The sequence below is a fragment of the Cervus canadensis genome, chromosome 2, assembly GCF_019320065.1.
Source record: "Cervus canadensis isolate Bull #8, Minnesota chromosome 2, ASM1932006v1, whole genome shotgun sequence".
NCBI classification, from domain to species: domain Eukaryota; kingdom Metazoa; phylum Chordata; class Mammalia; order Artiodactyla; family Cervidae; genus Cervus; species Cervus canadensis.
In genome coordinates, this window is record NC_057387.1 from 56,920,882 (window position 1) to 56,948,688 (window position 27,807).

Here is a 27,807-nt window from a genome sequence, read left to right on the forward strand (position 1 = left end):
CCCTACAGGATGGGATCCCAGTTGATTTTATTTTCTAACTTCGAGCGGGCCTTGAAAGCTGGCCCTTTTATTCTTTGCGCCACAGAGATGCTTGGATAAAAGATGTGGAGCCCCTTGCAGGGTTCCAGACGGCCCGCTGGCTTTGGTGGTGAGGCGTCAGCGGTGAGCTCAGCAGCAGGACTGGCGCCCGGGGCCCCGCAGGGAGCAGGAGCGGGCACGGAGGCAGGGTTCCGGGCCGGCGCCCTTTCGCATCTCCTTAGGAGGGGACACCGCCCAGGCGCCCGCGTTGCTAGGTCCTCTGTTTGCCGGGTTCTAAAGCTGCCCCGAGCCGGACCAAGGCAAACGCGGAGGGGGACCGAAAAGTCAAGGGCCGTCCCCACCGCCCAGCCGGGAAAAGCGGCCTCTCCCCACGTCGGCCCCTCCCACCCCCAGGCCCTCCGGGCGCGGGGCGGGGCGCGGAGGAGCCCCCCTTGGCCGTGGGTCCTCCCAACCGTCGCCGGCCCGGCGCCCTCGCTCCCGCTCCGCCGCGCACGGCGCGCACCCCCGGTCGCCGCCCGCTAATGGTCTGGCCCGTCGGTAGCCGCCACCCCTTCGGCAGCGCCAGCTGCTCCAGCTGCTCCGGGTCTAGCGCCGGCGCCCGGAGCTGTGGCGGCCGCGGGCAGTGGGCGGGTGGAGGGGAGCACCGGACCATCAGCGCAGGCTGCTCGGCCCGGGGCGGCCGCGGAGGGAAGCCGAGGAGCGCGGGAACCGCGCAGGGACCGTCCTCAGGCCGGAGGCGAGACCCAGGGGCTGGGCTCTCCTCACCCCGGGTGAGTACCTGCTGCCCCAATCCTCCCCGACCCCCTTTTCCCGTCCCCACGCCCGCGAGGTGTGGCCGCCGCCCGGACGGTCACTGCCCCGGGATCACTGACCGCCGCGGGAGCAGCGGCACGGGGAGCTGCTACTGTTGGTGCTAATGATTCAGCACCATTCGTGCCCTGAGAGATCTGGGCGGAATCGGGGTGCGGGGGCGGGGGGGCGAGGTCAGTTGCTGGGCTCTCGCCTGAGCTTCCAGGTTCCAGATGAGCGAGCCCGGCGGGCGAGGTCGGGTAGGGCGAGCCAGGAGGCTTCCCGATGGCTTGCTCTGTAATCCCGTCCTTTGCCCACATCGCGGCACAAACCTTCGTGAACGTGCTGTGCCACCTTCAGTGCCAGATGAGTGGGTTTTTCGCACAGGCGAGTGAAGTCTGGGGCCCTTCTCTGTACCAGCCAGTTTCTCTACTTCTTCCTTTGGATGCCTAATGCGTGCCACTCTCCGCTCAACATCGTGTTGCATCCCTCCGCTAAGACGCTGTATCCAACTTGTCTTGTATTCAGAGTGGGTTTAATTGGTCTTGGCATAGTAGGAAAAGATTTAAGGGGATTAAGAAATAATACTTTTAGAGTTTAGCCACTTCGTATATATATGATTTCATTAAATCGTAACGCAGAACCAAATGTGGAAAGTGAAGAGCGGGAAGTTAAATCGTGTGCTCAAGGTCACAGAATAGGAATTTGGATACAAGTGTTCCTGGTCCCCAAACCCACGAATCTTCCACTGCATTAAGGAGTTGTGTATCCAAGTGTGTCCAAGTTGTGTGTACATATGTATGATTTTATTACATATTAAACATAGAACTAATTTTCATAATAGTAATCTCAAGTAATAGCAACAACCTGTAAACTTCCTGTATATGGAATTATTGTTCTTTTAGTATAAAAGAGGGAACATTTTTTGAATTGCATGAAAAAATACTATTTTCTTAGAAAGCATATGCCAAAAAATAATATCTGGACAACATTGCATAGGAGAGCTAGTTCATAACAGGAGATATTCAACACAGTTTTGGCAGTGATAGATGGTAAATGCTTAAGTGTTGGAGAAATCTTTTAGGAAAGTAAAGGCAATCTGATTTTTTTTTTTTTTGATGTTAGGGAAACATTTGCAATAAGAACAGTTATTTAGTACATGGCATATGTGACTGAACTGTTTTTGTACGGTGTGTTACCCATGATATGGTGACAGATAAACCCAGGCTGATAATATGATTTGATTCATTACTACTCTATGATTTGGCATAGCAGGTGATAGCTCCATTTTACAGATGAAGGAATTGAAATACAGAGAAGTTTCAAGATTACACAGCTAGTGGTGGAACCTGGACAACACTGACTCTTACACAAAATATGTGTGTTGTAGCAAAGTGTAATTCTGTTTAATGGGACATTGTATTGATTTGTTTTTGCCCTGCCCTTCTGAGTCAACAATTATATTGACCTTGTATGCTCTTTCTGCGAAACTAATGGATACTAGGTTTTTTCTTCCTTCCTTGCTTGGCCATTTGATTTGCTTTCATTTATGATTTATGTATTTTCTCTTAAGACCTGCAACTCTCGTTGATGTCTCAGGAGGCAGGTTGCTATAGTGCAAATGCTCATTATCTCCAAGTACTAGAATAGTATATGATGTCTGATAGGAACATAGTCATTGTAGGCCATCATTTCTAAAGTATTGAACCATTTGCTCTGGAGAATTCTTTTTTAAGTTAATGAGGATATTGATAGACTAAAGTCATAAAATGGAGGCACAGATTTACATTTGTTGTTCAGACAAGACTAGTTAAGACAAGTAAGGTCTTGAGATGAGTCTTGATTTTGATTTCTAGAAGGTCATTTCTTTTTTTTTTTTTTTTTCTTATGACTTCAGTGAGGCCTTTTGCAGTCCAATCTATTTAATCCCAAAGGGAAAGCAGAATTGGTATGAATGAATAAGCAAAATTCAATCCCACTGCTATTAAAACAAAAAGGAAACTGCATGTTCTAGTGCTGGAGGGTCAGCAGGAACATTTGAAAACAGACATAGCACATTTTATTTAGATGTTCATCACGAGTATAAATATAATACCAACTTGGCCTTAGAAATGTTTCCTGTCTCTCTCTACCCTTTCTTCTCTCGCTCAGTGTGGGTAGGTATGACTACTGTCTGCAGACCGTCTGAATTCTAAAAGTCTAGGTGGGGAAACTGAAAGTTTAGCTGGAGAGCTGGTTACCTACATATTAGTAACTAACCAAATAGATTAATACTGGCTTAATACCAGGAAAGGGTAAGGCAGATTTAAGTGCCACAACACTTTAAGAAGGAGAAACAGTGATGACTAGGGTCGTAAGAGGATCATGAAAGTTTTCGTGGATGGAAGTGAATGAAATCACTCTGAGATGGGAAGGCTTCAGTAAGTAAAGAGAAAGCAGATGAAGTTCAGCTGAGAAGTGGTCACCTACTTTTGGATACCTGGTGACAGATTACGAAGGACTTTGCATGTCAGGCAGTGAAATCTACTGGTTATCAGGTAATCTAGGGAACTAGCGTAGGTCTCTAAGCAAGCCAAATTTCTCTTTGGCTGGTTGTGCTCACATTCTCCATATTCCTTGTTCCAAGTGCTCTTCCGGAAAATGTTACTTTTCCTGGGTACTGCTATTTAAAGCACTAAACCCAGAAAATTTTCTATGCAAGTAAGATTTTTCCTCTTCCAAGGAAGTTTGCCTTTTAAAAGATTTCCCCCTTCCATTATAGTCTTTATTTTAAATTTTATAACATTACTTTTCACTTAATTGTAGTTTGACCGTGAACATTTAAAATGTCTACATAATTTTCCATTAGGTAGATGTGCCATAAATTCCTAATCACTCCTCATTGTCACTGTATTTTGATGATAATAAATAACACTATGATGAGTATCTTTGTTCATAAGCTCTCTTCTAAATTTTAGAAATTAGTTCTTTAGTCTCAGAAATAAAATTTCTGGTTTAAAAGGTGTGAGTTCTTAGTTTGATTTTTTTGAAAAAAAAATTGAGGTATAAATGACATTATAACATTATATTAGTTTTGGGTATACAACGTAAAGATTCAGTATTTGTATATATTGCAAAATGATCCCCACAATAAGTCTAGTTAACATCCATCACCACACATTGTTATGGATTTTTTATGATGCTTAGTTTGACTAATTTCTTCTTTTTCTTCTTTATGTATTTATTTTTAATTGGAGGATAATTGCTTTACAATGTTGTGTAGGTTTCTTTCATAATCAACAGGAATCAGCCATAGGTATACGTATGTCCCCTCCCACTTGAACTGCGCTCCCCTCCCATCTCCCACCCCATCCCACCCCTCTGGGTTGTCACAGAGCGCTGGATTGAGCTCTCTGTCCCACAGAAAATTCCCACTGGCTATCTATTTTACACATGGTAAGGTATATATTTCAGTGCTACTCTTTCAATTTGTCCCACTTCCCCTGCTGTGTCCACAAGTCAGTTCTCTATCATCTTGACTGAATTTTATACAAATTTTAAAACCTTGATGGATTCTGTATATTCTCTTTGGAGTATTAGTATATTAAGTATAGGATATTTGCATATTAATAATTAATAACACTCCTGTCTATGTCTCTTCAGATTACACTATTTCAGGCAAACTTGTCTTTTGATTAGAAAGATTAGTTAAACCATGGGTGCTGGGAGAAAGGCAGGTAGTTGGGACCACTGGAGGGAAAAGCTGTAGGTAATGGAGGACAGATTTTGTGGGAGTGAGCAGGAATTTGCAGCCAGAGAAGGAGCATGTGTGATAAACTACTTTCTGGTCCTGGTGTTGTGTGTGTAGACCTCAGCTCTCTCGTTTCTCCTGTCCTTCCCTCAGGAATCCCCCCTCATTCTCCACACACTATCTCTCCCTTTCAAACTTCAGCTTCTCCCACCCACCTGTATCAGTTTCCCAGGTCTCCAGCTTCGATATCTTGGCAGTGCAAGGCTTATGAACTCACTCTCGGCTTCTAATTTGGAGAATCCACACTGATGGGGGCAGGAATTCCAGACCTCCTCCAATTCTCTGCAGAAGCCCTGGTTGCAGGGTGTAAGAGTGTGTGGTGGACACCAAAGACTCCTGTCGCCTCTGCTGTGTACATTGCTAGAGACAGCAAGCCCCCAGGAGATGCTGGACATTCCTAGCATCTCCTCCCGCTCTCGTTCCCAGTATCCCTCGACCAGGGGAAGTTCCCCACATTGAGGAGAGAGACTGTTCCTCCATGTCCCTCCAGCTGTAGGAATACATGACCCTACCTCCTTGGACAGGTATTCATACATTGGCCAGGCCTCTGCCTTGCTCCCCTAGGCTCTTGCCTGGGTTTCCTCTGGGTACCACTCCCACTCTCCTTGGACTTTGAGGCCGGGAAGCCACTGAGGCAGGGAGGCCATGAAGTGTCTCTGAGAACCTGTGGAAGGGGAATTAGGGATATGAATGTGCCTTGAGGGAGCAAGTAGGGAGCAGAAAGGCAGATACTTGGAATATGCTCTCAGTTTGGGAAGCCCTGAAAGGAAACAATGAAAACTGAAGCATCTTTATAAACCAAAAATGGGCCCCACCTTTCAGGACCTGACATGATTTCTGGTGGAAGTTGGACTTAGAGGTGGGCAGAGTATTTTGGGCAGAATTTGTTCTATGCTTAGTTGGGACTTAACTATTTAAAGCAGTTTGCTTAAAGTTTGAAGGTGATAAATCTATTTGCATTCCTTCCAGGCATTATTTTTGTCAAAGTTCAACTGGGCTTAGTCAGCAGTTTCCATAGGGTTAAGTTAGAGCTAAAAACTTAAATTTAAGTAGGCTTGCTTACTTATTTTCCAACACCTATTTTCCTTAGTTCCCATTTGATGTTTACCTACCTGTAGTGCACAAAGCCATAGGTAGTTTACAAAGCCATCAAGTTCTGGGACTTAGGTTCTGGGAGTTGAGTGATAAATCCAGTTTCCTTTTTTTTCTTGCAAGTGATTAGTTGTCCTGTGTTCCTTTGATTTCTTTAAAGGTTCAGAGTTAGATCGTCCAGTGGTCACTGGGTCTCCCCTGGGGCTGACTGAGAAGTCTTTCCTTTTGAAATTGATGATATTCTTGGTCCATTGGGCATGCTGAACCATCCACATTGTTTGGTTTTTCTGAGTTGTATTTTGGCTCCCGAGCTTCCAAACTTCTGTGTTATCTTTGTTCTTCTGCATAATCATGTGAAATGGAACATTATGTTTGATAAAAGATTAATTTGAACATTTCTATCTCTTTTACCCACTACTTTGCAAGTCTGAACTGGTGCCACACCTAATTCAAGAAGATGACAATAGCTTGTTTTCATAAAAACTCTCCTCCCTTTTCCATGAGCTTATTTGCAGTGACATTGACTTTTTAAAGTAAATCTAGCATTTGCAGATTTGGAAGGTGGATCAGCAATAGCCTAGGCAGCAGCTTCAAGATTATTTGAATGTTCTTTGCTGGATTAGAATTTTAGGGTTTTCTTTGTTGTACTTCTCATTTAAGGTAGTACTATCTTTCTTCTGTGAGGGATGTGAACCCACTTAAAATTTGTGTAAAACCTAGTTGATGTGGTTTTAATATTAAGTTTGCATATGTGAATATGAATGGTCATACATATAGAGTACTAGGTAGGAAAAGTTTAGAAACTGTACATTTAATTTGAATCATTTGATAGGACAATTTTCACAGGTAATTCTGTCATTGCTATTATTGAAAATATGTTTTTTCAAGGTATTTAATAAATAAAATCTGTAGCCATGTGTAGCATAATGATTGCTGAAAAATCAGGACAATAATTTTAGCACACATCTCAGTTTATATTTAGAATCAGTCTGTCTGCAGTTACCCAACAACTATGTGCTAGCTACTCTGTGGAGAGGAAAGCTAGACCTTGAACATTTTCTACAATCAGCATAATTCATATGAAACCAGATGGAGACATTTTCATTTAGCTGTTCGTTTGATCACATTGAAGATGGTAATGTTTAATTACTTAGCATCTCTTAGTCTAGAATCCTAAAGATTGGCAGATATTATTTCTTCCGTTTTAATGATGTGAAAAATCAAGCTCGGGAGAGAAAAAAAAGAAGATAAAAATGTGTGCAAAATCATAGTAGGATTAGAAATTGGTCTAAAACTGCCCCTCTTGATATTAGCTTTGACAGTAGGTCAATGTATAACATGTAAGCAAGGGGATGAGCTTTGTTCATATTGCATAGTTTTAATGGTTTTACTAGTGTTACAGTATTTGAGAAAAAAATAACTTGTCAAATCCACTGAATATTTTTTTCTGTGTTGTCTGCTTTTAGTCCATATCAGCTTCACCCTTAGTCAACACACACATATTTCAATGCATTATTTTTGGAAAATTGAAACAAGTTATTTCTGGAACTTGCTGCAAAAATTAAAGGAAAATAGACATTTTAATGAAAGAAAAGTTTTAAAGGGAGGGATCAGCGTTTTTTAAAATCAAGTGGGCTGTGTATATGTGGAAAAGCTTTTTCACTTGTCAAAAATAAGTGCCGAATGAGTGTTTCTGGCAGAAAGAAAGATTTGCTGCTACATATGTTAGGAGGTTGTCATTTTGGAATAGGAGGCATTTTCTCCTTAAAAATGTATCTTGGGTTTATATGTATTGATAGCTGTTTTCATCCTTGACTAAGGAATTAAAAGTTAATGTGTTTTTCATTAGTTATAGTATGGCATATTTATTCCCATAATGTTCTCGAAAGAGTATCTATGAATTTTGTTTTTGAATTCATAAGGGACTAGAATAATAAATATAGGATGAAGTGAAGGTCCTAAAGTGTAACTTCTGCTGGGAACAAAATTAAATGAACACACTCAGCATTACTTATGAATATGGATATTTAGATCTCCAAGTAAAATTACCTAATGGTAATCCAAAAATTTTTCTCTCCTTGGTATAACTATATATATTATGGTAACATACAAGTGATATTCATGTTTTCTGAAAGAAAAAAGTCCATAGTAGTATCAAGGTACCATGATTTATGTAATTGTTTGGATGATTTCTCATATTTTGTAGGCATTCCATAAATGCAGCTCTTTCTCCAGGTAATATTTTGTATTTTTATATATATTTTTAATATGATATTATTAAAATGAATTAAAATATTATTAATATGAAGCGCACAGCATCAAATTTACTATGTTAAACATTTTTAAGTATCTAGTTCAGTAGCATTAAATATATTAACTTTGTTGTGAAATAGGTCTCCAAGAACTTTCTCCTCTTGCAAATCAGAAATCTTATACCCATTAAATAACAACTTCCCTCTCCCCCAAGTCTTTGGTAACCACCATTATATTTTCTGTTTCTATGACTTTTACTAGTTTGGATACCTTAGTATAAATGGAATCATATATTATTTGTTTTTTGTGACTAGTTTGTTTCACTTAATATAATTGCTAAAATTTTGCCCATTTATAGAATATGACAGCATTTCCTTCTTTTTTAAAACCAAATAATATTCCATCATGTATATACACCAGTTTTTCTTTGCTCATCTGTTGATATACATTTGGGTTGCTTCCACATCTTTGCTAATGAGAAAAATGCCACTGTGAACAAAGATGTACAAATATCTCTCCAAGACTCTTTATTTCTCTCTAGAAATGGGCTTCCTGGATCATATAGTAGTTCTATTTTTGATTTTTGGGGACCTCCCATACTGTTTTCCATAGTGATTATATCACTTTATTTTCCTGTCAGGAGTGTGCAAGGGTTCCAATTTTTCCATATCCTCTATAACACTTGTTTATTTATTTATAGTAGGCAGCTTACTGAGTATGAGGTGATATCTCACTGTGGTTTTGATTTGCATTTCCTTGATGATTAATGATGTTGAGCGTCTTTCATGTACCTGTTGGCTATTTGAATATTATCTTTGGAGAAATGTCTATGCAAGTCCTTTGCCCATTTTAAAATCTGGTTATTTGATTTTTTTTGTTGTTGAGTTGTTGGAGTTATCTCTATATTCTGGATGTTAACCCTTTATCAAATAAATGATTTTCTCCCACTCAATAGGTTGCTTTTTTCACTCTATTGATTCTGTTCTTTGATGTACACAAAAATTTTGTTCAATGTAGTCTTATCTAGTTTTGCTTTTGTTGCCTGTGCAGCATTGTTTTTAGCACTTTAAAAATGTATTAAGAAAATTTTTTCAAATTGATGTTTATTATTTTTCTCTTTAGTCTTTGAAGTCCATGAGATTATTTTTGAGACTATGCAATTATGATGTCTGGTGTAATTATTTAACAAATTAAACTTAATTTTGATTAACTTTTTCTTTTTGGAAAATCCACTTTTAAACCTATTTAATGTAGAATTTTGTTGCTATACTTTAATATGATGAAAGGAATTATGCTAAACCTGTATGTTAATTTAGGGAGAATTAGAATCTTTACTATGTTGATTCTTCCAATCTGTAAACATGGTATGTTTCTCCAGGTATTAATATTTAGGTCTTACTTGATGACTTTTATCAGAATATCATAATTTTGATTATGCATAGTTATATTTTGTTAGATTTATACCTAAGTATTTCATTTTCTTTGGAGCAACTATAAAGAAACTGCATTTGAAATTTTTGTTTCCATTTCTTCTCTGTCAGTATATAGAAATGCAGCTGGTTATTGTGTTGGTCTTATATCCTGAAACCTTACTAAGCTCACATACATCTTGAATCTAGGACTGCAGATTCTTTGAGGATTTTTTAAATGTAAACAATTGTGTCATCTGAAAATGAAAACAATTTTATTTCTTTCAATCTGTATGCCTTTAATTCATTTTTCGTGCCTGATTGCAATGGTTAGAATTTCCAGTATTGTGCTAAGTAAGAATGGTGAGAGTAGACATCCTTGCCTTATTCCAAATATTACAGGAAGACATTATTTTACTAAGTATGATGTTGTTGTTGTTGTTTAGTCGCTAAGACATGACTGACTCTTTTGCATCCCATGGACTGTAGCCCAGCATGAAATCTGCACATGGGATTTCCTAGGCAAGAATACTGGAGTGGGTTGCCATTTCCTTCTCTAGGGAAGCTTTCCTACCCTGTAATTGAACTCACATCTCCTGCATTGGCAGGTGGTTTCTTTACCACTGAACCACCAGGGAAGCCCAAGTATGCTGTTCGCTGTATGTTTTTTTGTAGTTGTTCTTTGTTAGGTTGAGGAAGTTGCCACTCTGCTCCTAATATACTGAGACTTTTTATCCTGAATGGATATCAAATTACATCAAATGCTTTTTTCTTTATCAATTGATATGGACCCATGACTTTTCTCTTAGCCTGTTGATATGGTGGATTGCATTGATTAATTTTTGAGTATTGAATCAGCCTTGAATACATGGGATAAATCCCACTTGGTCATGTGTACATGACATACACATACACATATAGACTTAAAAATATACACACTCACTGTATTCAATTTGTCAACATTGTTAATTATTTTTGCTTTTAAGTTTGGAAGAGATGTTGGTTTGCAGCTTCTTCCTTTTTATTGTGCTTCATTTATTTGGATTTTGTTGTTAGACTATTACTGGCCTCATTTGGCACTAAGAAACTACTACTTGTTGAGTTTGGGTGTTGTATCAAATTCAAATATCTATAATAACCTGAGAAGGCTACTAAAACTCCTTTTCCCAACTATATATCTCTATGAGGCCAAATTTTGTTGTGTATTTAAACCAAAAGAACTTATAAAAATGAATGCTGAAGCAGATATGAGAATCTGTTTTCTTGAAGCAGGATATTAGAGGAATTCAAAAAAATACAAAACAGTGTCACTTATTTCTTTTTTAAAAAGCTGTAGTTATTTTTAATGTAATATGATTTTGTTAACATGTAATGGTTTTATTATCGTTATTTTAAAATGAATAAAGATTTCAAACATTTATCAGTTTTAGTTTCTAATAGGATGAATATTGGTAAATATGACTCACAAAATGAATCTCACCAAAACCAAATGGTGTAAAGAGTTCCAACACCAAAAGTTTGAGAAACACTACTAAGAAGACCAAGATAAGGGGAAAAGTGAAGCCACAGGTGTGGACATGTTTATCTCACATTTGGCATTGGCTTAATCAGGTTGTTCCAGGTGCATGTTTTCTTTTTTCTCCACTAGTATTTTTATTTCACAAAATATGCTTTTCCCCCCACATTGATTCTTTGATATGCACTCTAATTTCCTAAAAAAAAAATCATAAATAGACCAATAAAAGTCCATAATGTAATCTTCACAAAATGAAATCCCTCAAAGTTATCCCCATGCTGATAAATGTTATATATAGGCATAAAACTATATTTTAAGTTTTAAATTGTAATAAATAGAATTGAACTTCCCTGGTGGCTCAGATGGTAAAGAAACTGCCTGCAATGCAGGAGACCCGGGTTCAGTCTCTGGGTTGGGAAGATCCCCTAGAGAAGGGAATCACTACCCATTCCAGTATTCTTGCCTGGAGAATTACATGGACAGAGGAGTCTGGCGGGTTACAGTCTATGGGGTTGCAAAGAGTTGGACCCAACTGAGTGACTAAATACACACACAATAAACAGAATAGAAATATTAATTCAGAGATGACTTACTCAAGGATGAAGTAATTTAGAATGTTTTGTCAAAAATTGACTAAAAGATAGTGCAAGAAACACTTAAATTACTGTCTTTTGATTTTGATTATTGTAAATGGATTTTTTTTGTACTTTTCCCCAGCACTTTATTGACATACTATTTGTATATAGTAAAATGTACACCTTGTAGAGTTTTGACAATATTTTGTTAAATAGCATTTGAAGATATCTAGTTCGTAATAGTATGAACATACAAAATGAGTTGATAAAAAATCTTAGCATTATCAGTGAGGGAAAAAATAAGATCAAGTCAGCTAGGGGAGACATTAGCTCACAAAATCCATTTTATGAAATCCTTCATGTTTATTAGAGCTGAGCACACATTTGATTCTAGTTTTCTAATTTCCAGGGAAAGGAAGCATACAGAAATTTTAATGATTAATTAAAAACCTCATACATGAAGAAACCAATTGCCTAAGAGGAACAAAGTTTTTCCTACATAGAATCCAAAGTGAAATTTATGCTGTAGTTTCTTTTAAAGTGGATTCAATTTAGTGTAGTGCAAAATGTCTTCATATCATTACAGTGAAATTCACTGGATTCTTTGGACTATTTTTTAATAATGTCTTTCAACCTGGGCACATGATGTGGATGATGTGGATGTATGTCTTTGGTGGAAGTAACCTCCAAAGATTTCCTTCTGTATCATGAGAATAATATCTGCCTTGAGAGCATTGTGATATAGGTAAAGATTGCAGTGTCTGCTCAATAAATGACAACTATCCTGTTAAGGGCTTCCCAGGTGGCGCTAGTGGTAAAGAACCCACCTGCCAATGTAGAAGACATAAAAGATAAGGGTTCGATTCCTGGGTTGGGAAGATCTGGAGGAGGGCATCGTAACCCACCCCAGTATTCTTGCCTGTAGAACCCCATGGCCAGAGCAGCCTGGCGGGCTATAGTCCATATGGTCATGCAGAGTCAGACATGACAAGCAATTGAGCAGCATGCATCCTTCTGTTAAGGTGACTGTGACCAGCAAGGTAGCATGGTCCCAGGTATATAGCTCTCTGATGACCTGGCTTAATCCAGCAATGAACATTATAGAATCTCAAAAAATTGGAGTTCTGCCTATCTTTTAGGAATTCCTTCATACATATTATTGTTCTTAGCTGTGATTGTGAGGAACAATCCATTTGAGGTTTTGCTCCCTGAGGATTATCTACTATTTCTTTTCAATCAATGCTATTTCTTTTCAATTCAGTCAAATGCCTACCTATTGCTTTTCAATCAAGTAAAGAATTCCATGATTTGAAAGTCATCTAGACCGAATAATAGGAGGACTTCTGTCTGTACCAAAAAGGCTAAAGGAATGACCCTATAAGGTTTTAAACCTCCTCCAAAATAAATTTATCATTTGTTACAATGCACAGAGGAGTGGGTGTTAGAATTCCTAAATTTATGATGTGGGATGTAGCTCCAAATGCCCATTTTAGCTGAAAGTCCTATGTACAGATAAAATAGTCAGAATTACCACTTCTATCTCTCTTGTAAAGAAGTGTAATTTTTTCTTCAGAGCAAAACATTTTTTCTTGAGTGTTTTTTTAAACCATTGGTTGAGTCTCTAGTGAGGGAAAGTGAAAACAAAATTGTTGGGGTTTGGTAAACTTTTGCTTAGTAAAAATTGAATTAGGCCTCAGACTTCTTTGAATAGAGGAGTAAAATTAATTTGTAATAATTGTGTGAGCATTCCAGAAGGTTGGTTTGCTTACTTAATTTTGATCTTTTAAAGTCAAGTATCAGATGACTGGAATGTGTGTTTGATTTTTAAAAATCTTTTTGAGTGTTTGAGTTGAATTTTCTTTCATTTGTCATCTCTTGAGACTTGTGTCAGGTAAATCCTACGATCTGTACACATTTTCTATATCGTTAAAAGCCTTCTGGGGCTGCCCAAGGTAGCCTAACTCAGATTCAGTGTGGCGTCTGCAGGCGGCTGAAGCTAGAGGTTGGGCTTCTCTCTGCTTCCCAGGGCCCACAAGAGAGAGGAGGGCTCAGATCCTTTTTGTCCAGACTAAATCAATGGGGAGGTGATGGTCTTAGGTTTGGAGTCAATTAGGTACTTTTAATCTGTGTTGAACTAATGAATGAATGGAGTCAAATTTATATCCTAGCCTCAATAATTGTTTTAAGATTATAAGCAACTAATTTTGATTATAACATAGCCAAATGTCCATCATATTAGAAATTTCCATTTTCATCACGGCCAGATTAGAGTTTTGGAGTTTAAATAAATGCTCACTTATTTGTAATATTTATGATTAACACTCTATATTAATTATAAATGATGAATTATTAATATATGCTATTATTTGTTAACAAACTATAATTCTCATTTAGTTTTCCTTTTCTAAGTACCAAGAACTTCTTGTTTTATTGGAATATCTTCTAATTTGATTTAAACTGATTCTTAAAAAATGAGTTATATAATGAGTTACCAAATTAGTAATAAAAATATGAAAATATTTAAATATTAGATTTATACCACCTATTTATTAGTCTTGCTTTCATGGTTGAGATTTATAGTTTCTCTTAGGAAAACTAGATGAATGTTTGATTTTTGACAAAAAGCATTTCTTCTCTATATTATGAAAAATCTATCATATTACATTCTAGAGGGTAATTAAGGGGCTACCCTTTCCTTCCTCCTTCCCTTGCCTTCTCTTTCTTGACCTTCCTTCCTTCCTTTCTTTCTTTTTCTTTCTATCTACGACCATAATTTATCTGTCTCTTGAGTTTTGGATTTAATTCTGATTTAGGGTCCCTGAATTAGGCCATCTCCTCTAATTTTTGGATTCTTGTCTGTGAAAAGCCAATAAGTGAACTGGGAACTTGAGAAAGAAAAGCTTCTCTAATGCCTGTAGTCCCCTGGGCACATTTGTAACAGTCTCTGTGACTGGTGTCTGAATCATTTTTATCCTGATAGTCTTCTTAAGCAGTTGCCTCAGATGCCATAATAGATGAATGGTTATAATTTTAACCCTAAAATCCTTAGATACATATTTGGTAGGTGAGATAGATGTTATACAAATTCTAATGGACTAAAATTAGGAAAATAGGAAATTCATTGTTTTGTTATAGGTTATTCCAAGAAGTTGTAGATGTACAAACTAAATACTTAGTATAGTACAGGTGAAGTAGTCACGTAACTCTTGTTAATAAAATTAAGGGAAAAAGGAAAATATTGCTGTATTCTAAGAACATACCTAAATTGTCCAATCTTGGGATCAAAGTATAGCACTGTAAATTATTACTTTTACCTTTCCTTAGCCCTTTTCTGGCCCAAAGGAACCACATTTACATTGAATTCAAATGTAGCAAGCTCTGAGTTTTGTCTACTTCCAGTGCTTCTGTGTGTGCTCCAGGAGGACATACTTGGCCTATGACCAGTGCTTTACCTTCTTTGGACATCATCAGAAATGCAGATGCTGCAGCTTGCTTCTTCCTGAGGTGAATCAGTGATGGCTGGCTGTTCTTCCTAATACTTGGACTCATAGTTTTAAGTGAAGCTGCATTAAGTATAAGGTCATTAAACCATTTGATTTGGGCCAAAGTTTTGAAACTAAGAATGCTGTGTGATTTTCTTCTTCGCCTTTTATGATTATAAAAGATTGGAGCTAGAAATTTTGAAGATTAAATTTTCAGAAAGACTGGCAGAGTTTTTCACATAGATTCTTGAAATAGATTTTTAAGGAGTATGCTTTCTGGCATTCTTTCAATTTTAATTCTCATTTATATCCTGTTATAATTTTAAATTACTTTCTTCTAATGCTAAATGAATTTAAATTCTATTTTATTTAAATTTCTGTAGTTTTCATTAGCCAGTACTTACTAGATATGGTGAATAATACATATTAAACGTCTTAATTATTCATTGTGATAATAAACTTTTGACTGGTCAGGGATATAATATATTAAAACCATATATTTGTATGTTTGTATATATATTTATATGTCTGTCTGTGCACGTTCAGTCATGTCTGACTCTTTGTAACCCCATGGACTGTAGCCCACTAGGCTTCTCTATCCATGGAATTTTCCAGTCAAGACTACTAGAGTGGGTTGCCATTCCCTCCCCCAGGGGATTTTCCCTGACCCAGGGAACCTGCATCTCCTGCTTTGGCAGGTGGATTCTTTACCACTGAGCCACCTGGGAAGCCCCATGTATTTATATATTTGAATATATAATATATATTTTAAAAGACTTTTTTCTTGTATAATCACATTGTCGCAGTACTTCAGTGAAGTTAAGATATGTGAAAGACATGATCAAATATCTTTATTTAGATGAACATAGGTGATAAAGAGAGTTTGGTGGGGTTAAGAGAGAATAAATCATTATTTGTTTCCTTTTGATTTACCTTTTAGTGAAAATGTTTTATTTCCCCATTGCCATTCATAAAATGGAAACAAACCATAACAGTGTATTTTGTTTGGTAAGTGTTCAGTAAATCTGCTTAATTAAAACCAAGTATGAAAACAGGAATTGGAAAAGTCGATTTAATATTAAAATAGATAAGAGAATAGGCTGTGTAAACAGTGTAAGCTAATGCAATAGAGATACTTTCAAAGTTTGACTTCCTGTTTCTTTGACATAATCCTTGGCAAAGAAGGGTATCATGTAGACTAGATGTCAATAAACCAGATATTAAAGTAACTATATTTGTGATTATTCAGAAAGGTGGAAGACATGATTCATTCTTAATTTGTATTTTGTAACATCAAAATTTCACGAGTAAAATAATGGGGAGTTGCTGTAACCCGATTAAACAAACAAACAAGCACATACATTAAGCCCCACTATGTTTCAGGCTCTGTGTTTTTATTCGTATTGCTCAGAATGAAAGACACTGCCCTTTACAGTAAAGAACTTTAAATCTAACACTTAAAAAGTATGATACAGTTTCGTGAGTGTTCATGCACCGAACAGTCCATTCTGCTTAAGACAGAGAAGAAAACAAAGGGACAGCTAAGCTATGCTTGAATATTGGGTGGCAAAGGAGGACACTCCAGGGTTAGAGAAAAACGCAAGTAAGTGTATTCAAATTAGAAAATGAATACCATTTCCAGGATGGTTTTTTTTTTTTTTTTTAAATCTCATGTGTTTACTAGGATAACTTTTGAACATATTTGGCTGCAACTCATGGTAAGAATAATGATTTGTTTCTTGCCATAGTATATATACATACCTCCAAACACACCCATGCATCCCCCTTCCCCTTCCTTGGAAATCAAAGTTTAAAGACTCAGTACTTACTTTTCCTCCTGCATTCAGTGCAGCCTGGCACTCTTATATTTTTGTCAATGCTATTCTTTCATTTAAAAATGCTGATTGAATATCACTAAATTGATTCCATGACATTCCATAGATCGTGGTCTGTATTTAAAAACAAAGAAGCCAAAAAACCTGTACTGGAGTTCAAAATTCATAGGGAATCCTCTTTCATACCCAATATGCAGGTATGCAGGTTTGTTGTTTAGTCCCTAAGTTGTGATATTATGTAGTGGATTGTGTCTGGTGTACGGTGCTCCTGCTTGTGTGTGGTCAGTCATGTCTGACTTTTTGCGACCCCATGGACTGTAGCCTGCCAGACTTCTCTGTCCATGGAATTTTCCAGGCAAGAATACTGGACTGGTTTGCCATTTCCTACTTCAAGGTATCTTCCCAACCCAGAGATCGAACCCATGTCTCTTGCATCTCCTGTATTGGCAGGCAGATTCTTTACCACTGCCCTACCTGAGAAGCATGATGTCTTATGTATATTCTCTAGAAAGTACAAAAAAGTGAGTATTAACCTACAAATGCTTTTGCCTCTTGACATCAAAAACTATTATGCTTAGTGTTATGATGTCAGGAACATTTTTTTGTGTGCTTATAAACAAAGTATATTTTCCATTGTATTAAGTCAGTATACTTAGCAGCCTGTGGATATGTTTTTTGCTATTGTTGTTTGTTTTGGTCTTAAGAAGATTATTTATTTATTATAATTACTTTTCATTATGATTTTTCTATAATATAACTGCTTCAAAAAGATTATCTGAATGATTTATTTAAAATGTATAATTTATCAGTTCTCTTTGCATTTAGATGAGAATTTACTTCTTGTCATAATCTTTAGTTTGCTGCTTATTTTTCAACAACAGCTTCCATAATGGTGACTGGGAAAGCATTCATTTTTCATGGACGTATGTGTTCCTTACATTTAGTACACGTTCAAATAAAATAAACATTTTCACTGTGTCTAGGAAATGGATTTGTAAATTGCTACAGCAGCCTTGTTTAGGTAAAATGCATACTTGCTTTACCTTTTCCTTTGTTCATTTTCTTTCAACCTATTCAAGTATTAGAGCATTTGTAGGATACACATACTCTTAAATAAATTTAAATGAGTTAATAGATTTAAAGTTCTTAGAATAGTATTTGGTGCTTAGTAAGCATTTAATACTTTAGTCATTTTTTATTTCCATTGGCTTAAGAAAATGCACAATGCAAGTGTATTATGATAGAGTCAGATATTTGCAAAAGAAGTTGAATAGCTTTAAGTTTTGTGACTGAGAATGCTAGTTGGTATTTCTGCTTGTCAGTGCACCTGAAAATGAAATATAACAACAGGCATCATATATTCAAAGCTGAAATTAACTATTTAAAATTGAAGTGTCAGATTTCAGGAAGGAAAATTAGCTTTTTGACCTTTTACAGATGATTCAGTTTAAAAAGCTTTGCATTTGAGAATATTAAGACAGCTGAAGACTTTTAAGCCTTATGAAGGACTTACTCCTTTACTTTGTTAGTGTTTGTAGGCACAAAATTAAATTCAGCTGATAGCACTGGAACAGTTTTGAGGTGAAGTGTTAGTAGAGAGGGAGGAACACTTTCTGAATGTAGGATTTGAATGATGGGTTATTGGTTTTCAGAGTATTCCAATATGATAAAACCCAAGGTAGGAATAATCCACTTGGATTTGATTCTAGAATTTGTGAGATATGTCTAAACCACTGAGTTGAATCTTATGAAGACTGACATGTGCTGTCAGTATGATTATCTGCCATGTGCTCTCACTCTGCTGTCCTCATTCTCAGATTATTGCCTTTGACATTGTGGAACTATGAATCTCTTGTGACTGACAGCTGAAATCTAGAATGTGTCACATAGGACAGCCATTGTCAGAGGCCATGTGATTAATGACTAAGCATATTTCATCGAGGCAAAAATGAAATCATACGCTTGGTGACTGAAAAAAATGGCATAATCTTGCTGGGAACAAAAATTTACCTGTCCTCAACCTGTCCTTTCCACTTGCTTCCCTTGACTTTTCTCCCTTATTCATATTTCTTCCTTCTTCCTTCCTTTTCCTTATGAAAAACTAACTTCCTATTGATAAAATTTTCCATATAAACATGTTATGAGGCTATGATATGCATTTCCCCACATTCTATATTTCCTTTGATTAAAGGTCTTGAGATGTGTTAAAAATTATGCTAAATGAGTTAAAATTATGCTAACAGAAACTATGTTGTGACATTGTATGACATCAGCATACAATTGTATTGTTTAAGGTGCTGTGCTATGTCTTCCCATCAACTTACTGATTTTTGAAAAGCATATCATGCTTGTAGAGTTTACTGTGAAAGTTAGTTATAATAGGAGAGAGTTGTGAATCTGAATGTGGATAGCAGTATAGAATTTTGTTCCTGGCTTCTAAGAGGTAGAGGGCTCAAGTGTGTTGATTTTTTAAAGCAATGAACTTGGTATTGGACCTGGGTTTTACACTTAACTTGTACTTAGCATGGCCTTAGGAATACCCAGCTCCTTCATTTGTCAAATGAGAAAGAAAAATCTTATTACACTGACCTTATAGTGTTGTGAAGGGCAAAGGGATTGAGAGTATGAACGCTGAAGTAAAGCTGTTCTTTGTGCATAAATGGTAAGATATGTCTTACCACCTATGGTGGTGTAACTTCATCTATTTATCTGTAAAATGAGAATGATAATAGTTCCAGCCTTATAGGGTTTTTGTGTCACGTGAGATAATCTACATCATGCATTTTACATAATGCTTGACAAAAGAACAAATATTCATTCATTTATTTAGCACCTATCTTGTCCCAGGTGCTTTTCTAGGTGCTTGGAAAACACCTGTGAGCAGAACCACACATAGTCCCTTTTCTTTGCAAGTTCATAGGCTGGTGTGTTTTCATTCCAGTCCCTAAGAAAGGCAATCCCAAAGAATGCTCAAGCTATCGCACAATTGCACTCATCTCACACGCTACTAAAGTAATGCTCAAAATTCTCCAAGCCAGGCTTCAGCAATACGTGAACTGAGAACTTCCAGATGTTCAAGCTGGTTTTAGAAAAGGCAGAGGAACCAGAGGTCAAATTGCCAATATCTGTTGGATCATCGAAAAAGCAAGAGAGTTCCAGAAAAACATCTATTTCTGCTTCATTGACTACGCCAAAGCCTTCGACTGTGTGGATCACAATAAACTGTGGAAAATTCTTCAAGATATGGGAATACCAGACCACCTGACCTGCCTCTTGAGAAACCTGTATGTAGGTCAAGAAGCAACAGTTAGAACTGGACATGGAACAACAGACTGGTTCCAAATAGGAAAAGGAGTACATCAAGGCTGTATACTGTCACCCTGCTTATTTAATTTATATGCAGAGTACATCATGAGAAACGCTGGGCTGGAGGAAGCACAAGCTGGAATCAAGATTGCTGGAAGAAATATCAATAACCTCAGATATGCAGATGACACCACCCTTATGGCAGAAAGTGAAGAGGAACTAAAAAGCCTGTTGATGAAAGTGAAAGAAGAGAGTGAAAAAGTTGGCTTAAAGCTTAACATTCAGAAAACTAAGATCATGGCATCTGGTCCCATCATCTCATGGGAAATAGATGGGGAGACAGTGGAAACAGTGTCAGAGTTCATTTTTTTGGGCTCCAAAATCACTGCGGATGGTGACTGTAGCCATGAAATTAAAAGACGCTTGCTCCTTGGAAGGAAAGTTATGAGCAACCTAGATAGCATATTAAAAAGCAGAGATATTACTTTGCCAGCAGAGGTCCGTCTGGTCAAGGCTATTGTTTTTCCAGTGGTCATGTATGGATGTGAGAGTTGGACTATGAAGAAAGCTGAGTGCCGAAAAATTGATGCTTTTGAACTGTGGTGTTGGAGAAGACTCTTTAGAGTCCCTTGGACTGCAAGGAGATCCAACCTGTCCATCCTAAAGGAGATCAGTCCTGGGTGTTCATTGGAAGGACTGATGCTGAAGCTGAAACTCCAGTACTTTGGCCACCTCATGTGAAGAGTTGACTCATTGGAAAAGATGCTGATGCTGGGAGGGATTGGGGGCAGGAGGAGAAGGTGGCAACAGAGAATGGGATGGCTGGATGGCATCACCAACTTGATGGGCATGAGTTTGAGTAAACTCCGGCAGTTGGTGATGGACAGGGAGGCCTGGCGTGCTGCAGTTCATGGGGTTGCAGAGTCGGACATGACTAAGCGACTGAACTGAACTGAACTGAGGCCAGTGAGAGGGATGGAATTAATTAAAAGTAAACATATAATTGCTACTCTCGGTGCTATGAAGGAAGAGTATCCATGTTCTGAGGGTAATGTCAGGTAAGGTGGGCTCTAACTAGGCAAAGGCCAGGGACAGATGCAAGTGTATTTCAGTCAGAAAGAGTATCATGTACAAAGTCTGTGTGGTGGGGGTTATCACAGAGAGTGAAAGGGAAGGGGCTCATAATCAGGCTGGAAAGACAGGCAGGCTGACTGACACATCAGGGTTCCATGAGGGAAGCAGAACCACTAAGAGTGTTGGGGAGTAAAATATTTACTATAAAGATGAAAAGCAGTCTACAGAGGGCTTGTCTTTTTTCATCTGGTGCTGAGTCAGGAAGGCTGGATGTGTCAAAGAATTGAACACGAGATTGAACACGAGTTAGAATCTACTAGGATATTATTCTTTCCCTGTTTTGTTTGCAGCAGTGTCACATACCTGAATTGATAACATATGTAGCCTTTGAATCTGGTTTCTTTCACTTAGCATGATGCCTTTGAGATGATCTGTTTTGCATGTATCAGTAATCTGTTCCTTTTTAATAACTAAGCTTGTTTACAGCTGAGGGACATTGGTTGTTTTGGATAATTACAAATAAACCACTAAACATTCAAAAAAAAAAAAAAAAAAAAAAAAAGAATCTACTAGGACAGAATGGAACCCATGAGAACAAACTGGAACCTATATCTGACTCTTGCTTTCTTTAGTCTTGACAATGTGAGTGGCCTCTAGGAAGAGCTGGTGTTCTTTGCCATGGAGCCGCACATGTGCCTGGTCTGGAAAGGCTAGATGTGCCAGGATTTAGAGAGGCTGAAGAAGATCCGGTAGGATCTGGAGCAGCTGCAGGCTCAGATCCTGCCCTCTGCCAAAAGGAGGAGCCAGCAGATTAGTGTCAAGTGGTTGGATGTCATCACCGACTCAATGGACAGGAGTTTGAGCAGTCTCCAGAAATGGTGAAGGACAGGGAAGCCTGGTGTACTGCAGTCCATGGGGTCACAAAGAGTCAGACATGACTTAGCGATTGAACATCAACAAATACAATAGTGCATGGTGCCCCTGTAGTGACTTTAGGAATATAAGGGCTACTTCTTTACCTTCGTCTTCAAAATTGCATACAGATTTCTTCTTGCAGGTAACTCTAACCTGAAACCATGCAAGGAAGGGATATCTAGGAAATAGTGTTAGTGTGGCTGAATTGACTAGTACCACACGTCTTATTTTTTTGGAAAGATCTTTTTGGTCCATTAGTGGGACCAAAACATGGGCCTTTGGATTTTGTTAGACGAGCACTGAAAAGCTGTCAAAGGGGTGTTAGCCAGGTAGGATGATAGGGGGAAGGGAAATAGAGTAACATGACAAGATTTGTGGTCATATTTGTATTTTGTAATCTGCATTGCAGGAAATGGATTGTAGGGGACTAAGAGTATAAAGATAAATAGTACTATTTGAAACCTACCATAGTGGTCCAAGTGAAAGAGTGATGGCAGCCAGGACTAGATGTGGGGTGAAGTATGTGCATGGAAACAAGTAGGTGGGCTCCAAAAATAATCAGGGGATAAACAAAGCAGTATTTGGGCATGGCATTGCTAGGGGTTAAGGAAAGGAAGATGCCAAGATTGTGAGTTTTGGTTTTGGATATTTTGAGTTTGTGGTGGCATTGAGAATGTCAAGATGGAAATGTTCAGTAAGCAGTTTGATATTAATATTAGTCATTGCTATAGTAGTAGGCATCAGTTCAGTTCAGTTCAGTTGATCAGTCATGTCCAACTCTGAGACCCTATGGACTGCAGTATGCCAGGCCTTCCTGTGCATCACCAACTCCTGGAGTTTACTCAAACTCATGTCCATTGAATTGGTGATGCTATCCAACCATCTCATCCTTTGTTGTCCCCTTCTTCTCCTGCCCCCAATCCCTCTCAGCATCGAGTTCTTTTCCAATGAGTCAACTCTTCGCATGAGGTGGCCACAGTACTGGAGTTTCAGCTTCAGCATCAGTCCTTCCAATGAATATTCAGGACTGATTTCCTTTAGGATGGACTGGTTAGATCTCCTTGCAGTTCAAGGGACACTCAAGAGTCTTCTCCAACACTATAGTTCAAAAGCATCAATTCTTCAGCACTCAGCTTTCTTTATAGTCCAACTTTCACATTCTTATATGATGGCTGGAAAAACCATAGCTTTGACTAGATGGAACTTTAGAGATGGAGCTAACACAAAAACAACACCCTGTTGTGGATGTGACTGGTGATGGGAATAAAGTCCAATGATGAGCAATATTGCATAGGAACCTGGAATGTTAGGTCCATGAATCAAGGCAAATTGGAAATGGTCAAATAGGAGATGGCAAGAGTGAACATCAACATTTTAGGAATCAGCAAACTAAAATGAAATGGAATGGGTGAATTTAACTCAGATGACCATTATATCTACTACTGTGGGCAGGAATCCCTTAGAAGAAATAGAGTAGCCATCATAGTCAACAAAAGAGTCCAAAATGCAGAACGTGGATGCAGTCTCAAAAACGACAGAATGATCTCTCTTTGTTTCTGAGGCAGACCATTCATAAATATCACAGTAATCCAAGTCTGAGCCCCGACCAGTAATTCTGAAGAAGCTGAACAGTTCTATGAAGACCTGAAAGACCTTCTAGGACTAACACCCAAAAAAGATGTCCTTTTCACTATAGGGGACTGTAATGCAAAAGTGGGAAGTCAAGGAACACCTGGAATAACAGCCAGATTTGGCCTTGGAGTACAGAATGAAGCAGGGCAAAGGCTAATAGAGATTTGACAAAAGAACGCACTGGTCACAGCAAACACTCTCTTCCAACAACACAAGAGAAGACTATATGCATGGTCATCATGAGATAGTACCAAAATCAGATTGATTATATTCTTGGCAGCCAAAGATGGAGAAGCTCTATAGAGTCAGCAAAAACAAGACCAGGAGTGGACTGTGGCTTCAGATCATGAACTCCTTATTGCCAAATTCAGACTTAAATTGAAGAAAATAGGGAAAACCACTAGACCATTCAGGTATGACCTAAATCAAATCCCTTACGATTATGCAGTGGAAGTGACAAATAGATTTAAGGGAGTAGATCTGATAGAGTGCGTGAAGAACTATGGACAGAGGTTCGTGACATTGTACAGGAGACAGGGATCAAGATCATCCCCAAGAAAATGAAATGCAAAAAGGCGAAATGGTTGTCTCAGGATGCCTTGCAAATAGCTGTGAAAAGAAGAGAAGCGAAAGGCAAAGGAGAAAAGGAAAGATATACCCATTTGAATGCAGAGTTCCAGAGAATAGCAAGGAGAGATAAGAAAGCCTTCCTAAGTGATTAGTGCAAAGAAATAGAGGAAACAATAGAATGGGAAAGACTAGAGATCTCTTTGAGAAAATTAGAGATACCAAGGGAATGTTTCATGCAAAGATGGGCACAATAAAGGACAGAAGTGGTATGGATCTGACAGAAGCAGAAGATATTAAGAACAGGTGGCAAGAATACACAGAAGAACCATACAAAAAAGATCTTCATGACTCAGATAATCACAATGGTAGGATCACTCACCTAGAGCCAGACATCCTGGAATGCGAAGTCAAATGGGCCTTAGGAAGCATTACTACAAACAAAACTAGTGGAAGGTGATGGAATTCCAGTTGAGCTATTTGAAATCCTAAAAGATGATGCTGTGTAAGTATTGCACTCAATATATTAGCAAATTTGGAAAGAAGCATCAGTAGTAGTTAATATTTTTATGTGCATGCATGCTCAGTCACTCAGTCATGTCTAACTCTTTGTGACCCCATGTACTATAGCCTGCTAGGCTCCTCTGTCCATAGAATTTTCCATGTTAAGAATACTAGAGTAATTGAAAGATAAAAACCATATGATTATCTCAATAGATGCAGAGAAAGCCTTTGACAAAATTCAACATCCATTTATGATAATAACTCCCCAGAAAGCAGGAATAGAAGGAACATACCTCAACATAATAAAAGCTATATATGACAAACCCACAGCAAGCATTACCCTCAATGGTGAAAAATTGAAAGCATTTCCCCTGAAATCAGGAATAAGACAAGGGTGCCCACTCTCACCACTACTATTCAACATAGTTTTGGAAGTTTTGACCACAGCAATCAGAGCAGAAAAAGAAGTAAAAGGAATCCAGATAGGAAAAGAAGAAGTGAAACTCTCGCTGTTTGCAGATGACATGATCCGCTACATAGAAAACCCTGAAGACTCTACCAGAAAATTACTAGAGCTAATCAACAAATACAATAAAGTTGCAGGATATGAAATCAACACACACACACACACACACACACACAAATCAACACACAGAAATCCCTTGCATTCCTACACACTAACAATGAGAAAACAGAAAGAGAAATTAAGGAAACAATACCATTCACCATTGCAACAAAAAGAATAAAATACTTAGGAGTATATCTACCTAAAGAAACAAAAGACCTATACATAGAAAACTATAAAACACTGATGAAAGAAATCAAAGAGGACACAAACAGATGGAGAAACATACCGTGTTCATGGATTGGAAGAATCAATATTGTCAAAATGGCTATACTACCCAAAGCAATCTATAGATTCACTGCAATCCCTATTAAGCTACCAGCAGTGTTTTTCACAGAACTAGAACAAAGAATTTCACAATTTATATGGAAATACAAAAAACCTCGAATAGCCAAAGTAATCTTGAGAAAGAAGAATGGAACTGGAGGAATCAACCTGCCTGACTTCAGACTCTACTACAAAGCCACAGTCATCAAGACAGTATTGTACTGGCACAAAGACAGAAATATAGATCAATGGAACAGAAAAAAAAAGCCCAGAGATAAATCCACGAACCTATGGACACCTTATCTTTGACAAAGGAGGCAAGGATATACAATGGAAAAAAGACAACCTCTTTAACAAGTGGTGCTGGGAAAACTGGTCAACCACTTGTAAAAGAATGAAGCTAGAACACTTTCTAACACCATACACAAAAATAAACTCAAAATGGATTAAAGATCTAAATGCAAGACCAGAAACTATAAAATTCCTAGAGGAGAACATAGGCAAAACACTCTCCGACATAAATCACAGCAGGATCCTCTATGACCCACCTCCCAGAATATTGGAAATAAAAGCAAAACTAAACAAATGGGACCTAATGAAACTTAAAAGCTTTTGCACAACAAAGGAAACTATAAGCAAGGTGAAAAGACAGCCTTCAGAATGGGAGAAAATAATAGCAAATGAAGAAACAGACAAAGGATTAATCTCAAAAATATACAAGCAACTCCTGTAGCTCAATTCCAGAAAAATAAATGACCCAATCAAAAAATGGGCCAAAGAACTAAACAGACATTTCTCCAAAGAAGACATACAGATGGCTAACAAACACATGAAAAGATGCTCAACATCACTCATTATCAGAGAAATGAAAATCAAAACCACAATGAGGTACCATTACACACTAGTCAGGATGGCTGATATCCAAAAGTCTACAAACAATAAATGCTGGAGAGGGTGTGGAGAAAAGGGAACCCTCTTACACTGTTGGTGGGAATGCAAACTAGTACAGCCACTATGGAGAACAGTGTGGAGATTCCTTAAAAAACTGGAAATAGAACTGCCATATGACCCAGCAATCCCACTTCTGGGCATACACACTGAGGAAACCAGATCTGAAAGAGACACGTGCACCCCAATGTTCATCGCAGCACTGTTTATAATAGCCAGGACATGGAAGCAACCTAGATGCCCATCAGCAGATGAATGGATAAGGAAGCTGTGGTACATATACACCATGGAATATTACTCAGCCATTAAAAAGAATTCATTTGAACCAGTCCTAATGAGATGGATGAAACTGGAGCCCATTATACAGAGTGAAGTAAGCCAGAAAGATAAAGAACATTACAGCATACTAACACATATATATGGAATTTAGAAAGATGGTAACGATAACCCTATATGCAAAACAGAAAAAGAGACACAGAAATACAGAACAGACTTTTGAACTTTGTGGGAGAAGGTGAGGGTGGGATGTTTCAAAAGAACAGCATGTATACTATCTATGGTGAAACAGATCACCAGCCCAGGTGGGATGCATGAGACAAGTGCTCGGGCCTGGTGCACTGGGAAGACCCAGAGGAATCGGGTGGAGAGGGAGGTGGGAGGGGGGATCGGGATGGGGAATACATGTAAATCCATGGCTGATTCAGGTCAATGTATGACAAAACCCACTACAATGTTGTAAAGTAATTAGCCTCCAACTAATAAAAATAAATGAAAAAAAAAAAGAATACTAGAGTGGGTAGCCATTTAGTTGACTGATTTTCTAGAGGCCTGAAGCGATTTCTAATTTGTATATGAACACTCAGTGCATTGCTCATTCCTTGGCATAGAATAGCCCTAGTTTTTTTTATCCCTCCTTCTCTTGACCACTGTATGTTGGCAAAATCTCACATTTTTTCTTTTGTAGAGAGTTAACCTCTCTATGTTAATTTTACTTTTAACTCCTAGAATACCCCCATTCTGGGGTCAGTAAACTTTTCTGTATGAGGTCAGATGGTTTCTATTGCAACTATTCAATCCTGTCCTTTTAAGGAGAAAGCAGCTTTAGACAATACATACAGAAATGGGGGTGATTGTGTTACACTAAATATTTATTTATAAAATAAGAAGTAGACTGAATTTAACCTGTGGG

The 27,807-nt window shown here is 38.1% G+C and overlaps 1 protein-coding gene across 3 annotated transcripts in view; it reads left to right on the top strand.

Moving 5' to 3' along the window:
* Positions 1-235: 235 nt before the first annotated feature.
* TTLL7 (tubulin tyrosine ligase like 7) overlaps positions 236-27,807 on the top strand; it is a 157,933-nt gene continuing 130,361 nt past the window's right edge. The window contains exon 1 of one of the 3 annotated variants that reach the window (XM_043460860.1): positions 236-809. The gene's annotated coding sequence lies outside the window, so the exon portion shown is untranslated. The remainder of the gene's footprint in view (positions 810-27,807) is intronic. The other 2 variants (XM_043460861.1, XM_043460857.1) reach the window with 2 other exon arrangements.